We start from the raw sequence: 16,167 nt of genomic DNA, 5'->3' as shown, positions 1-16,167 counted from the left end.
TGTTTATGTGTTGCCTCTTATCATAGTTGCTGCTGTTTGATGGTCACAGTTGTCCTCAGCCTTAGATCTGATGTTAGCTTTGGTTACCTATTAAAGACCCAACCTGTGACAGCCTCAATTCAATGACAGTTCATGATTGCCTTAAGAGATAGCAGGAAGAAATCTAAAAGAGGCAATGCAAAGGATCATGTTAGGTTCCCTGGGAAATAAACAGAAGTATGAAATGCAGTCTGTGTTTTAGAAAAGCATACCATCCTATATGGAAAGGAACAAAGCAAATTTGAGGAAGCATTTAAATTTGACTATTTAACAATGTAAGTGATCAGAAATGTGGCACAGGAAGTGTTAGTGGAAGTCAGAGAAGGGGGAGGAAGAGACAGTTTCATGGAGGAGCTGGGGCTTGATCCAGACTGATGACATCATAGAGTTTGGATGGAAGAAAAGGTATAGCATATTATGTAGAGGTACACAGCTAATCTCCACCAACCTTGGTGAGAGGAACTGACCTTTTCTTTTTGGGACAACTGTAGTATTCTAGAAACATTCCAAGGTTGTTGGGACCACCTGTTGGGAATTCCCATTGAAGAATGTAAAGAGACTAGTCATTTGCAGTCCTGCTGTTAGTGTGGTACAGAGGATCCAAAAAGAGCAGCTGTGTCAAGTTCACTTGGCTTTTCATGGTCAGCACCAGAGCCTTCTTCCATCTCCTCTGTATCACCAGATTGTCCAACCTCCCTGGGAGTGTGGTCCCTTACCCTATCATTCCCTTCCAAGGGGCTATGGTAGTCATATTAATTGGCTGTTAAACTATTGATTCTAAAAGTGTGATATTTTCTCTGGGGCACTGGGCTATCCAAAGGAACAGCTCTCTCTTAGGTTATTTGATTATAAGTATGCATGAACCTTAAGAGACTCGAGCATTTCCTGCAGCATATCCACCATGGCCTATTCAGTTGGCTTCACTGAGCAGAGTGGATCCTTGAAAGCTTATACAGTATCTACTGCATCACATCAGAACAACAGGACAGAGAATCTAGTAGGTAGAATGATGACCTTACATTGATTTGAGTGTTCCACACAAGCACAGTTTTGACTGTCCTAAAGAACTTTAAGTTAGTTCAAAAGAATAAATAAATGTGGTAACACAAACTCAAATTAGGTATTTGTGTAGCTGTTTGTATATGGAGATTGCGTTTGGGTTCTATTACAGAGCTAACTCAAGCTAAGATTTTTGTTTTTGTTTTCTGTATGATTTGCACATTTTCCCATATTGCTTTGTAAGTATTTTAAGTGTGTATGTATGTGTAGTTGTGTGTATGTGTGTGCACGCACACGCACTGCTTTCTAGGCTAGCCTGTAAACTCCTTGAGGGTAAAAATTCCATCTTTTGAAATCATTCACAGTGCCTACCAGATGGACTTAGCCTCCACTAAGGGCATAAATGTAGCCTAATTTAATTCAGAGAATTTGTTTCTGATTCCCCACTTTATTATATCTACTGCTCAAACTCTAGTTTATCTCCTTCAAAAGCTATTTCTTCCTCATGTTTCATTTCATGCTCAGTGTATATGTGTATAACCAGTCAACTTCATCTCACTTCTTTTTATTTCCTTGCATGGGAGCCATTTTAATAGTATTTGTTTCAAACGAAGGCCTGTTATTCAAAGCAAACACACAGAACTTGGCTAGAGAAAACTACTTGAATAGTATTCATACAGCAATAAAGCCTTGAAAATGTAAATTCAAAATACAGTATCACGGTTAGTAATGTTATGCACATACTTTACTAAGTGCATTTGGGATAGAATATAACTAATCAAAGAAGAATCATCACCTATATTCCATGCAAGCATCTTTCATCTGAGAAACTCAAAGAATTTTTACTAAAGATATTATAAAACTTATCCATAATCATTCTTTTCTCACCAATGTTTAATGTCAAAACAGAGATGGGTCAAATTGTGTCTGAAGACTCCAGTTTTTTAAATCCTAAAATATTGGTTGGGTGCATGTGAAAGCTCAAGTTGTTTATGGGTAAGTATGGAATTTAGCTCTCTCTCCATTCCTGCCTCCTAGCTGTTCAGTGCAGTCAGAGAAAATTGTTTTGTTCCTCACATTTACAATTCCAGTGGAGAAGCCATGAGGTTGTTTTTTCCTCCCAGGGTAACTATTTTGAGCACCAAAGCATTGTGAAACCATTAGATCATAGATGCTAATGATTGTGGACTTGTAGTGTGGGTAGGGGGAAACTAGAATTCTAGGGAAAGTGTTACTCATCTTATTAAGGATGACAAACTGGCTGCTTGAAGAGTGCTATTGAATGACAGGATCTTGTGGAAAGAGCACCAAACTTAGAGTCCAAATACTGGAATTTGGAACCTGAGCTCTGAGCTGTGTTAGAGCATGTGACTAGCCATGCAACTTAGGCAATAATAGTGATTATAAATACACTAAAAGCTATTCATTGTTAAGTGGTTTCTATTTACCAGGTATTTTGCATCTGTCATTCTAATCCTTACTATGCCACCAAGTGGTACTATTACTTTTCCTCTTTTATTGGTGAGGAAGTAAACTGAGAGAGGTTCAATAACTTTCTAAAGATCACACTACCATTACATTGGTGGAGCTGGGATTTAAAATAAGGTCTATTTCAGGCCAAAGTCTAGGCTCTTTCCTCTAGACCGTGATGCCAATGAGACCTTTCTAAGTCACTGTGTTTTAAGCAGCTACTATAAGACAGAATAAGTGCTTAGCATATATTATTTCATGTGATCTACAGAAAAATACCAAAAGGCTGTGAGGCCAATATCATTTTACAAATTCATAAACTCCAAAATATTATACAGGTAGATAAAGTGGCAACAGGGAATCAATTAGGGAACAATCATCATTCCCAAAGTAAGAGATCATGGAAATGTGACCTAAGACATAATGGTGAGGGTGATAAGAAGTAGTCTGAATCCAGTGGCACAGCCGTCAAAAGTTGGGGATGGCTTGGCTGTGGAAGGTGAAGGAAAGAAAGGAAGTAAAAATGTCTCCTAGGTTTTGCCCTGAGCACTTAGGGTGGAGTTGGTGCCTTTAGCTGAGTCAGGGAAGAATGTGGGAGCCTCAGAATGGATAAATATTTGAAAGAACAACAGTTTGTTTTTGTTCATGTTAAGTTTGAGATACTTTAGGACATTAAACTGAAGATACTAAGCAGACATCTGGAACTTAGACACCAAGGGCTGGAGATTTACATTGGGGAGACATTCATGTAGAGATTAGGAAATCATCCATTTAGAAGTCATAAAAGTAGAGATTTAAATAAGCCATCAACATGCAGTCATCAATGCATTCAGTAACATGGAACTAGATGAATTTCCTTGATACAGTGGGCAAAGGTGAACTAGAAAAGGGGGTTAGAGACAAGCCCTTGAGGAGCTCTAACACTGAAAAGGACCCAGAGGATCTGAAAGCTGAAAGAGAGATAGCCAAAGGCAGGAGAAAACCAGGAGGGATACCCTTGAGCATCCTTTTCCTTATTTTCAAAATGGAAGAAGAAAATACCAGCCCTGACTACCACCGAGGAAACTTACAAGGTCATGTGAGACACTGCAGGTTAAAGAAAAGGACTGTAACTTAGAAATGGTAACATATTACATATTTCCTAATTTATTTAGTCCAAGAAGTTCAAATAAGTTTAATATTGTCTGAAATTTCACAATTCTTGGTTTTCTTTTGTTGCCAAGGCCTTTTGAATTCCATGCCATCTTATTTTTAAAAGTACTAGTATTCTTCCCCTACTTCAAATCTCTACATCCTAAATGCCACATGCTGAAATCTTGATAGCTTCAATTTTATCACTTCTTTAAGAATTATGTAGTGAATTAAGAGGCAGAAAATGCTGTCTGACAATAGAACAGAGTATTTTGGAAATGATCTGTCCTGGAATCTTATCTGTAGGGTCATTACAACCGGTTGTGAGTAGCATAAGAGCTGGGATGGGTCTCATTTATCCTGCTTCTTCAGCGTTCTACAGTATACATGCTGATTACAGGTGTTCCATAAATGTGCACAACGTGAGTCATGAGTGAATATCTGACTCCTAGTCTTCCACTTCGGTTTTTTTTTTTTTTTGGTTTTGTTTTGGTGTTTTATTTTAGACAGTGTGTGAATGGAGAGTGGGGCAGAGGGAGAAAAAGAGAGAATCCTAAGCAGGCTCCACACCCAGCTCAGAGCACGATGTGGGGCTTGATCCCACAACCCTGGGATCATGACCGGAGCTGAAAACCAGAGTTGGACACTCAACCAACTGAGCCACCCAGGTGCCCCCCCAGTATTCCACTTTGTATGAGCAAGAACATATTGGTTCTTCCAGAGGTGGTCCTAATATGAGACATCTTATGGTGGTGGAAGGGAACAACAGCTGCACTGAGTTGGTTGCACAGAAGATAAAACATCATTGTGAAATTGGTCCCTAGCCTAATTTGAGACATTGTGCTACTCAACATTAGACAGTATATGTCCAGAGCAGTTGTGGTTTCATGCCAGATGTTTTTAGGTCACACATGGAGTCTGAGAGTTGTTGGACTATAAGTACCAAATGGCACAGAATGTTTCAACACATCATTTGAAGATCACGAGTAAGAAAGGTCAACTCCACTCTGAACTTGTTCATACTCAGCCCATTTGATTTTTATTAGCATTGTTGACATCGTATGCTCTTGATTTTCACCTTCTTAAACTTCAAAATCTAAATACTACCCTGTGAGGCCTTAGCATGAATGCCATTGTCCTCATTTGCTTCCATTGTTCTTTACCTTTTTGTAGGCATAGAGGCATGTAGGCGTGTATTATAGATCATGTTGGGTATTGGACTCTGGTCTGGATCAGGATCAATGAGTTAAGAATAGAATAAAAATACACATATCTCTTCTTTGACTTCTGATGGTTTTGCCCGTCTTCTTTCTAATACGGTTTCTATCTATAAAATTTATAAACATGCAAAAAATATAAAGGGTAGGGAGTACTTTTACATCAGGGGAAGCTCTTTATTTTCTATCTTCACTTAGAAACCCTATTTATTCCTTTTTTTAAAGTTTATTTATTTTGAAAGAGAGTGTGCACGTGCATGAGTGAGGGGCAGAGAGAGAGGGAGAGAAAGAATCCCAAGCAGGCTCTGTGCTCACAGTGCAGAGCTCGATGTGGGGCTTAAATTCATGAACCACGAGATCATGATCTGAGCTAAAACCAAGATTGGATGTTTAACCAACTGAGCCACCCAAATGCCCCAATTCCTTAAAAAAAATTTTTTTTTAGTTAATTTAGTTTTGAGAGGGAGGTGCAGAGAGAGAGGGAGAGAGAATCCCAGATAGGCTCGGCACTCTAAGTGTGGATCCAGAGGGACACAGGGCTCGAACTCATGATCTGTGAGATCATGACCTGCGCCAAAACCAAGAGTCTGATGCTTAGCTGACTGAGCCAGCCAGGAACCCCAGACACCCCTTTTATTCCTTTGTAGGGAGTGTATGCAATTATTTCAGAGCTCATTAAAATAGTGGAGTTGATTTCAGCAGTTCCTCTAAGTGGCTTCTGTTCATTCCCCTCAACCTCAACCTCCCTGACAGAGAACTTTGGCATCCAAAGGGGCTACTTCCCAGTCAAGTTAATCCTACTCTGTATTTACAAAAAGATATTTTATAGAAGAGGTTAATCACACTAGTTAGGGCAAATTCACAATAGTTAAAATAGGTCATTAGGAATTCATTCAGGTGTGGCTCCTGTAAATTGACTTCCAAATTTTCAAGGGAAAAGAGGAATGCTTAGTTCTAAGGACAAGATCTGTCCAAAAATAATGTTACATTATCAGGAAGGATTATAGTCTGTCAAAAACTGTCAAATCTCAAAAAAAAAAAAATCAATTCCTGTTTGAAAAACTTGGTAAAAATCTTAATCTAGAGTAAGTTTGGATATCTATTTTGCTCAAATAAACAGGAACAATATAGTAAAACCTTGGTTTGTGAGCATTTGTTCTGGAAACATGCTTGTAATCCAAAACATTCATATATCAAAGCGAGTTTCAAGAACCATTGGCTCAGTTGTGATCATGGGATGTTCTGCATTATGCACTACTCATATTGAAATACATCACTCCTTTATCAAGTTAAAATTTATTAGAAATGTTTGCTCATCTTGTGGAACACTCGCAGAACAAGTTACTCACAATTCAAGGTTTTACTATACTGTTAGATTACGTTAGAGTGTAAGTTCCTTGAGGGCAGAGGGCATTTTTGGTCAACTTTACAGCCCCCTTTAGTACCTTACATAATATCTTGCACATGGAAAATGTTTAGTAAGTTGGTCTTGAGTGAAACTGAGTGTCTGGACTTGGCTCTTTATATTCAAAGAATATACAACGAATAAAATTACAAAGAAAAAGTGCAGCTTGGCCTTTTCTATATAGTGTATGGAAAATAATGGGACCCTTAAGTGCAAGAGACTGGGGATCTAATTTGGCTCTGCCATTGACTAGTTATTTAACTTTGTGTTGATAACCTCTGCTGACCTTAATGTATCTTAACTTTAAACTGAGGAAGTGAGGGCTAAGTGCTCTAAAATATCATTTTAATAATTATTTTACAATTATTCTAAGCCTAATTTTTACTTGTGTTGGTTACCTAAATAGAGATACCAATACATTCATACCTTTAGAAACTAAATTTTATACCAAACAACCAAGCCACTGTCCAGTTTTCTCATCCTAGGGAGACTTCTCCAGTCACATCAATCAGATCCATTCTGTCTGAATATCTGACTGATTGTGTGGAGTTTTGAAAACTTACTTTGAGAACTTGTAAAAATAGGACAGAGTAAAGACACAAATGACTGTCCTTGCTATACCCAGTTGAAGTTTATGGTATTCTAATTACAGTGGACCTGAACCTTTGGTGAGCTGGAGTAATTAAACTATTCGGTGGGAGCAAATCATTACCCATAGGAGATGGATTTGCCCTTCTAGGATGCTGATTAGTGCTCTGAAAGAGGAAATTTACTTAATAGTGCCTGGAAAAGTGAAGGGCATTTTGTTTCCAGAAAGTTGTTTCTTCACACAAAATCAGGCTGGATGCTGTTTGTTTTTCTGTGATCATTTTATAATCACTTCAGCTTTAACAAATAACTTGGAGAGGAGGGGAAGGGTGGTGGGAACAATAGAAATAGAAGAATCTGGCAAGGAGGGGCAGAGTCTGCTTTTGTTTCACTGAGAATCTCATGGGATTTCTCAATAAAAGCACACTGTGGGGTCATTCTGATGAAATCATAAAAATAAGAGAGGGAGGAAACCCTGTCCTACAGTTGAAAGAGGACTGTATAGTTGAGGTGGTATTTCATACTCTTCTCTATTTAAGATTATTAATTGTTCTCAAGGGCTCTTTCTCCCACCAATCCCAGTGGGATGGGGACCAAACATCATTCTGCAAGGAGAGGAGGCAATATTTTTTTTAAAGGGAGAAAGAGTGTGTGAATGGGGGAGGGGACAGAGGGAAAGAGAAAAAGAATCTCAAGCAGACTCCACGCTCAGTACAGAGCCCAACATGGGGCTTGATCCCATGACCCTGGGGTCATGATCTGCGCTGAAATCAAGAATTGAATGCTCAACCAACTGAGCCACCTAGGACTCTGGAGAGGAGGCAGTTCTTGATGTGATTTGCCATCTTCTGGAGAAGAAATAATCATGCATGAAATCAGAAAGGAACTCCCAAGTTCCTTCTAGTGTGTGGGTATTGTCCAGATGGTTTAGTTAAGTATCTGTGTGGTAACATAACATTTGAAAAAAAAAAGTAATAAAGGAAATTGAAACACAAACTCATATTTTTATTCTTTTTTTTAAATGTTTATTTTTTTGTGTGTGAGAGAGAACATGAGCAAGGGAGGGGCAGAGAGAGAGAGAGAGAGCTGGGACAGAGGATCCAAAGTGGGCTCCATGTTGACAGCAGAGAGCTGGATGTGGGGCTTAAACTCATGAACCATGAGATCATGACCCCCAGCTGAAGTTGGATGCTCAGCTGAATGAGCCACCCAGATGTTCCTCGTATTTTTATTCTTAAAGAACTACAAATACTTACTAATGGGATATGTACACCTGTTGAATACCTCACAACTTTTCAGATTCTGGAATCCAATTGAATAATGCCTCCCTCATTTTTTATTCCACAATGAATTTTGTGTGTTTACTTAGTTTTTATCATAGCAATCATCAAAAATGTACCTTGGCAGAGATACATTATCATTGAAAGGAGTGACAAGACCTAATGTTGAAACCATGCTAGTAGTTCAAGGGATGTCTGAGAAATGTGGCTGTGCCCTGTGAATTTGTTGAAGTATTTCACAGTGCCTTGGCACACAGTATGGGAACCATGGGATCAAATAGATGCACTTTTAGGAATGATAAATATGAATAGCTGGGGTCAGCTAAAGACTAATGCAGTCACAACTCAAGGGATCTAGTGGGCCTAAACGTCATGTAATTATGCTTTGACTCTAGGACTCCTGAGATAAATGGTGGTTTGGGCTGACTGCCAGCAATCGAAGCCTGCCCAAGTTTATCTAATTTGTTGATTTTGAACTTTCAAGAGAAATGAGAACACCTTGGAAGGAGAGTCACTGCTCGTAACTTTTAGTCATTCTAATGGCCTTTATCTACTCGCTGAAACTCAATTATGCACACAAAGAGGGGCAGTGTATTGTGCTAGTTTTTCATGGAATTAGTGTTTGGACTGTTGTATTAACAAAATTAATCCCCTTTCTCCCCCCAAATTGGATTTTTCTCTTTCTGATCCATCACTGGGTTTTCTGGATTCTATTTAGATATGTACTTGGGGTGTGGTGTTGGTTTATCTTCTATTTTGGAGGAGAGAACATTGTTTCTGGTGGAATTGATGACATCTAGAACAAGAAGAAATTTTTGAGTAACCTGCCACTCCCTTCACATTTTGCTGATGAGAGGTCAGGTGACTTTCCCAGGGATACTTCTCATTTGGGAGCAAAATAAGAAGGCAGTGTCTAGCCTTCTACAACAATGAGTGGTCTAATTGACTGTCCTTTTCTACACAGTACCTGCTTAAAGAATCCTCTTTTCCATTCATGGGACTATAGAGGTGTCAGGACATTTCATCAGAAATGACCTCTCCTGGATTCTCAGTCACCATCTCCTATGGAATTAGCTGGTGTCAATCTCACACACAGAACATTTAGTCATTACTGCTAACATCACACTGAAATGGGGAAGCTTCTTTTTAGTATTTTTAGTTTTCTATGGTCATTTTCTTAAGTCAGTGGTTCCTAGTATATTTAGAATTATAAACCTTTGTATCTAAATGAAAGCAAATGACACTATCCTCTCCTGAAAATGCACACACATAGAACTGCATACATTTAGGGGGTTCTGTGGACCTTCTGAACTCCTGTCAACTTCAGGTTAAGAACCTCTGAGGTAAGTGATAGAAAGCTTTTAAAGTATTATTTACTACAAATAATTATTTTGCTCTGGTGTTTTTTGCTAATATGTGTAAGTCTCATGTCTTTTAGCCTTGAGGTTGGTTTACTTTTTGGATCTTTTCCCCATAAAAGGAAGAGTAAAGATTATTAATAGCTTGTTTCCAAGATTATGACAAATCATAGCCAAAGTTTCTTTTGAAATGAGAGATCATCTATCAGTGGTTTCCAGATCCAGATGTCCTTCATGGGGGTAGGAAGTGGGCTTTTAAAATTAGACCTGCCTGCCCTATACCAACCTTGGCCCCATCTAAAGATTCTGATACAGGAGGTATTTTTAACATGTGGCAATGACATTGATGCAGCATGCATGAACTGCTGAAAATCCAAAATTCTCACTTTGTATAGTTACTATCGGAAGGCTAGAGAGATGCCAAAATTAGTGAAGTGGTTGAGAATTTATTGTAAAACTCCTGACTTCCTGGATCTGATATAGTTTAAAAAATATTAGAAAATATTACTACTCTACAGAAAGTCCTAGAGAGAAATTAAACAAAAATCAGCCTGATCAAATGTTATTAGCATGTTGCCATATATGCTTATGATTTAAAAAATTACAAATAGGCCAGGTTTATTTTTATTTATTTTTGTTTTTTTTTTTAATTTCTGAGAGACAGAGCATGAGCAGGGAAGGGGCAGAGAGAGAGGGAGACACAGAATCTGAAACAGGCTCCAGGCTCTGAGCTGTCAGCACAAAGCCTGACATGGGGCTCAAACCCATGAACTATGAGATCATGGCCTGAGCTGAAGTTGGACGCTTAACCGACTGAGCCACCCAGGTGCCCCAGGTTTATTTTAATTTATGGTTTCACCATTGTTCCTTAATTCCTGTGACTTATATTTTTCTGGTATTTGTCAATCTCTAGTTGTAACCATTCTTTGTGATTTTGTTTAAATGTGTCTAGTAAGCAATATGGTGCTATTTTTTTTGTCAGTCTATTCTGATATACACTTTTCTATTTTCATTTATTATGAATACTGTAAGATTTGGGCTTATTCTATAATCTTATTTGGATTTCTGTTTGTGTTTTCTTTCCTTTGTTGACTTTTGGATTGATCAAGTTTTTAATCTTTTTTATCATCTTCCCTTGGCTTCCTCTCTCCTTCTATTTCTCATTTCCTTCCTTTAAGCAGTTGTTCATAATTTTTAAAATAAATGTATGTAACGTAATAAGATGTAAAATTATCCAGTATTTCTAGTTGTCTCTTAAAAAAATATGAATTTTAGCCAATGATGTGCTGGTAAGTGTGTAGCCACCTGCTCTCTGAAAGACGAAAAAAACCCTGATTTATAGAATTTACTAATTTTCCGGCATAAATAGTTCCATTTGAAATCCCATGGCTGATTTCCAGTTACAAACATGATGTCATTGAATGCATAGATGGGAAAAAATGCTCAATAGCACACAAGCATAAATATTTCAGATATAATGGCATAGATTACCTTAAGAACATAGGAAATAGTTAAATGTAAAATAATTAGAAAGTGACAGGTTTTGAGTATTTATTATCTTTGCTTATATTAGAATTAATTGTAAGTTTACATAATTTTCAAACTTAGCTGTGTTTGGGGCACTTGGGTGGCTCAGTCAGTTAAGCATCTGACTCTTGGTTTCAGCTCAGGTCACGATCTCATGGTTTCGTGGGTTCAAGCCCCAAGTCAGGCTCTGTGCTGACAGTGCAAAGCATGCTGCTTGGGATTCTCTCTCTCCTTCTCACTCTGCCCTTCTGCAACTTCAGCTGTTTCTCTCTAAATAAATAAACACACTTAAAAAAAAAAGGCTGTGTTTAACAACTGGCTTGCAAAATTCCTGAAAATTTAATATCTGGCTTTTTTGAAATAGTTCTGGCACACCACTGATCTTCGCTGCCACTGAACACTTTCTCCCTTCCCTCCCCACAACACACACACAATATATCTTATTATTATGACAGTTTTTAACTTGCTTTATTTTAAATATGCAAACACACAAATATTGCTTTTACAGTTAACCATTACATGTGTTGACCTATTTTATCAATTTTTGGTCTCATCCCTGTTCCTTAATTCCCATGTCATTCAGTGTTAATTTGTCATTTTCCTGAAGCATATTCCCCAATAAATCTTTCAGTGAAAGTTAGTGAGTAGTAAACTCCTTTTGTTTTTTGCATGTGTGAAAGGCTTCCATTTTGCTTTCCTTTCTGAAAAATCCCTTAGCTGAGTAATAAGTGCTAAATTGTTCCTTGAGCATTTCCAAAGTGTTTGTTCATTCTTTTCTGGCATTTATTGTTACTACTGACAAGTCTACCATGAGTATAATTGTCATGATGGCTTTTTTTTTTTTAATACATCTTCAATGTCCTGCGGTTTTGGTAAGATGCCTCTTGGCTAAAATTTTCTTTACTTACCCTACTCAATACTCGGAGAAGTATTTAGAACTAAGTATTTGTGTTTCTCTTCAGTTCTACAAAATTCATAGGTACTATTTTTTCAAATAATACTTCTTCACGATTTTTCCATTTTACTTCCATTTTCTGTAGCATTAGGTGGATGTAAATTAGATCTTGTCATCTTTTGTTCTTGTATCTGATATTTCATATTAAAAAAAAAAACCCAAACCCAACAACCCCTGAAATCTCTTTGTCCCTCTAGGCTTCATTCTGGGTAAATCCCTCAGTTCTGTTTTCCAGTTTTATAATTCTTTCTTCAACCATTTTCAGTCCAGGGTTTATCATTGCTATATATATACACACATATGTATATACATATATATGTGTGTATATATATATGTATATATATATTTTTTTCCAGTAAAATATTTCTTACTTCCAAGACTTCTAATTGGTTCTTTTTCACATTTGTCTGTTTTTACTTTATATATCCTTTAAAAAATAACTTCTTATTCATTTTTAATGAACATCCACAACATATATATTATTAAAATTTTTGTTACACTGCCCCATAAAACTAATTTCTTTAGAATGATTACTATTCTGAATGTTTATACGGTGACTACTTTTCTTCACACTGTGTTTCCTGATGAGTTTTGTAATTTTGATGTAACAACTCATGTTGAGAGGGATTTGTTGTTGTTGTTTTGCTATGTTTTAATTTTTTCTTTCTACTTCTATGTGCCTTCTTCCCTTTTTTGTGCAACTGCCACTCCCAACCAATGTCATGTGACCTCTATCCCTTTCCAGACCCATATCCTCTCCTGCTATTTCTGTTCTGTTCTATGGTGAAATGGGAGATCTTATAGATGTATCCATTGAGCCCATGGATGGCTGGATTCAATTCCTGACCATGGTGGCTGGCAACATGTTTTGGCTTGTTATGTTATGTTTTAAACCATCTTCATAGGTGGCAATAGTAGTGTCCCTTTCTGCCTTCAAGTAGTAAACCAAGCTCTGGTTGCTCTTCTCACACCCTCTCCCACCCTGTTTCTCCAACCCCAATCTGACTTGAAGCACTTTAATTTCCACTTACTACCTAGGCTTCCTGAACTCGGCTGCTGCTTTCAGATTTGAAATGCAGTGGGTGTACAGCTTCAGCTCACCACACCCAGCTTTGCATTTCTGTTCCTTTTGGAGCCCAAAGGTTCTTCACCTTGGTTTTAAGCCTGATCATATCTTTTTGCTTTTTTATTTTTATATTATCCATTGCTTGTGGAAGAGGGGATTTGACAAGCACACATTCCATTCTACCACGATGCTTTCTGCTTTTAGAAGTTTAAAACCCAAGGTAGACAGGATTCAGACTGAGATTTTTCAACACATCCTTCATGTTAAGAATCCTTCCTTTTATGTTTTTAATAGAAATATGGTCTTTCTGTTACTCAAAATAATATTGAAGCCTTTCGACATAATCAGAATAGTCTGGGCCTTTCTATTTTAAATAAAGATTTAGATGAGAAACACTGCAGGTGGTTTGGAGATGATATACCATACATACAATTGTCTCCTGGGGTGTTATTGTTTCCTCTGCTATTTTCCACGATGTCCAAAGTTTTATGAAAGATTCTGCACATATCCAACATAGCGTTGGCTTGAGCACATTTTATTGGTTAGTTTTGTCTGAAGCTGGTATATTGCCTAAAGCTAGTGACTAATGTCTTGTAACATAGTGTCTGCTTATTTATGTTACCTTGACCACTTTTATCTGCTGGCATTCCTAATACAGAGAGTTTTATTTTCTTAATGCCCTCTTTCTATATATTTCTCTGATTCAGGGAAACTTCAGTTCTCAGTGTTTTTAGTAAATCTCTTCTCTAAATCATTTTATTTAAACCCAGAATGGAACTATACCATTTTGTTTTCCCTCATCTTCTGATCAAGAGTGCATGCATAAATGAAAACTATCATCTCCTACCCAAACAAAAAATAAATAAAAAAATCCCATTGTGTTATAGCCTGCAGGACACTTCTATTGATAATTAATGTATCTGAATTTCACACACATGAGACTCAAAGAGTGATACAACAGAATTTTGTTCCAGCAATATCTATATATAATGTAAACAAATATTAGCCTGAATTTTCAGAGCACAAAAATTGTTCTCTCGGTACTCTCAGAAAACACAGAAAGTTTTAATGTCATATAGCTAGACCATGTCGATGTTTCTTCCAAAACTGATGACTAACAATGCTGCCTCATCTGCATCACTTTCAGTGAATTGGTCAAACTTGCCACTTTCAGAGGGATCAGTAGGACCTTACTTGTAACCTCTTTTTTTTTTTTTTTTTTTTTGGTGGATGTAGCTTTTCTTTCTGGATGGAGTCCTATATTTAAATATAACAAAATAGATATTTCTGTCATGAAGCCAACTGATAGAACCTGGAATTTGACCCTAATGTATTATAATGTGTATAAATTTCCTGAGTGATTACGCCCTCACGGATAGCATAGTCTAGTGTATCCTTAGGCCCCTCTACCATTGTTCATGGCTCCATTTCTCATGTGGCCCTTTTATTTGAATTATAACCATGATTATGGAGTCTTCAATAACCCCTGTAGCCCATGTTAGAAGCCTTTGCCATGCGCATACTTTGCACCTCATGCAATATATCCTATTAGGTTGCCTTGTAGTCCCAAGAACTCTTCTTCCTCACTCCCCTTGCTGCCATTGGACATTAAAAATCATGAGAAAACAGCCTGCATCTTTCAACGTTATATGGTGCCTGGAATAAGTGCTAAATACAGGCTTTTGAATGAATGTACACACCACTTCTCTAAGGCAGTCTTAAAAAAACCAAACACTTGGGCTTTATTATTATTGTGGTTTTCAGTTCAATGCTAGTATGTGGGAGACACAACAATATCCCTGATTATATTAGTCAAAATCTCAGTGGTTTCACAAAATGGAAGATTTCTCCCTCATGTCTTGACTTGGTGTGGTCATTCAGGACCAGGGTTCCTCTGTTATGTGGCTCTGCCATTTACCGGGGCTTCATCCTGAAGTGTATGGGAAACAAGGGAAAATGTAAAAGCCCAAGTTTCACATATAACTTCAACCACATTGTATTGGCCAGAAGTCAGTCCAGTGACTCTAGCTGTTCAGAAGGTGTGCGAAGGTGATCTAGTTATGTGCCAGGAGAAAAATGAGATGAAGGTTGATTAACCCAGCTTTGAACCTGCTATACTACCGTCTAAGGAAGCATAGAATCTAGTTGCCCCTATCACACAGTGGGTTATATATCTCAAGTATTTTTTTTTATCATAACAGATTGACTATTAGCTACTTAGGACTTAATTGTCAACATGTTCCTGAGCTTTTAGTGTGTCATTTGTTATACTCTCTTGATGTGAACAGAAGTTGGTAGGAATATTTGATTGACAAATGTATTTTTTTTAATTTGAGAAGTAACTTTGTACCTTGATGACAGAAGTAAGACATGTTGCTGAAAAAATTATAATGCAGAAAAATATTTTTTAAGAACAGATGAAATTACCTGCCTGAGCACACACCTTAGCAAGTAATACTTGTCTATCAAGGTTTATTTTCTCTTGTTCTAGTCAAGTGGGTATTTATAAGCTCTCACAGTAGAAATCATTTGAGGGAAATAACATCATTTCTTTTTCATTAAGTGTATCTTTTTTTGTAGGATCCATTTCTTCTCCATCACTAATCTTTCAACTACTAACTGGTCTGGGATGTGCTCTTTTAAATGAAACAAACTAAAGTAGGCACAATTAACTTACAATAACTGGAGGCAATTGAAATGTTTTTCTTTTTTTTTCTTTTTTAATTGTAAGCAAATCTGGTTTAGCAATTCCTAAGAAGTGACCAATTTAGCAATTGCTTTGAAGTGTATTTAAATATAAGTTTCAGTATAAAAACAGCTATTCCTTGATTTTTGTGTATGGAAAATAAATGAAATTTTCCTCTGGAATACTCTATTTTCTTCTGTTTCAAAGAAAGGAGTCATGATTTGGTAAATAAGGTATCTGCCTCCATTTTATAGGTTTTCTTTGATTTCCCAAGCCTAGGTAGTCGACTGAAAGGGTTCATTCAAATCAGAGATATAAGACTTACTATACAATGTGCAGTATAATTTTTTTAACTTACATCTACCACCGAGAAATTTATAAGTCGATATTTAAGAGGGCAGGCTTGAGGACTGACTGGCCTCCTATAGTTTCTCTGAAATCTGAAA

Source organism: Panthera leo, chromosome C1 (assembly GCF_018350215.1).
Source record: "Panthera leo isolate Ple1 chromosome C1, P.leo_Ple1_pat1.1, whole genome shotgun sequence".
Classification (NCBI taxonomy): Eukaryota; Metazoa; Chordata; class Mammalia; order Carnivora; family Felidae; genus Panthera; species Panthera leo.
Note: the sequence above shows the minus strand (reverse complement) of the source record.